The sequence below is a fragment of the Cystoisospora suis genome (genome assembly GCF_002600585.1).
Source record: "Cystoisospora suis strain Wien I chromosome Unknown contig_3281, whole genome shotgun sequence".
NCBI lineage: Eukaryota > Apicomplexa > Conoidasida > Eucoccidiorida > Sarcocystidae > Cystoisospora > Cystoisospora suis.
This window is the reverse complement of record NW_027156076.1, coordinates 905-1,314: the sequence shown is the minus strand read 5'-3', so window position 1 is coordinate 1,314 and position 410 is coordinate 905.

Here is a 410-nt window from a genome sequence, read left to right as displayed (position 1 = left end):
ATGTCAGGGCGGCTGCCCAGACAATTCACTTAATAGCAACCTAGTACTTTTCCAAGGGCCCACGACTTAGCTACTCAAGCCCTCTTGCTTAGTAGAATTAGTAATCGCTTCATAATAAAAAGGGTTAGGGTTTTCATTAAGTCGACGTTGGTGTGCAAACCAAATCGATTGTTATCCTGGTGTGCGGAACTTAACTCGGTTTTGCTTATTTCGATTGTGGAAAATCGACTGCGGGAGTCAATCGAGGATGCACCTATTTAGCCAACACCAGTGGAGTACTGTGGGGAGCAGCCCCAGGTACTCCAAGCAATAGAATGTTTTGGCCTTCATAATTAGAGTAAATTGATCTTAGTGTGTGCAGCAGGTTCCTCTCCTAGGCAGTGTGGCGCAGTTGACGGGAAGTCAACTGC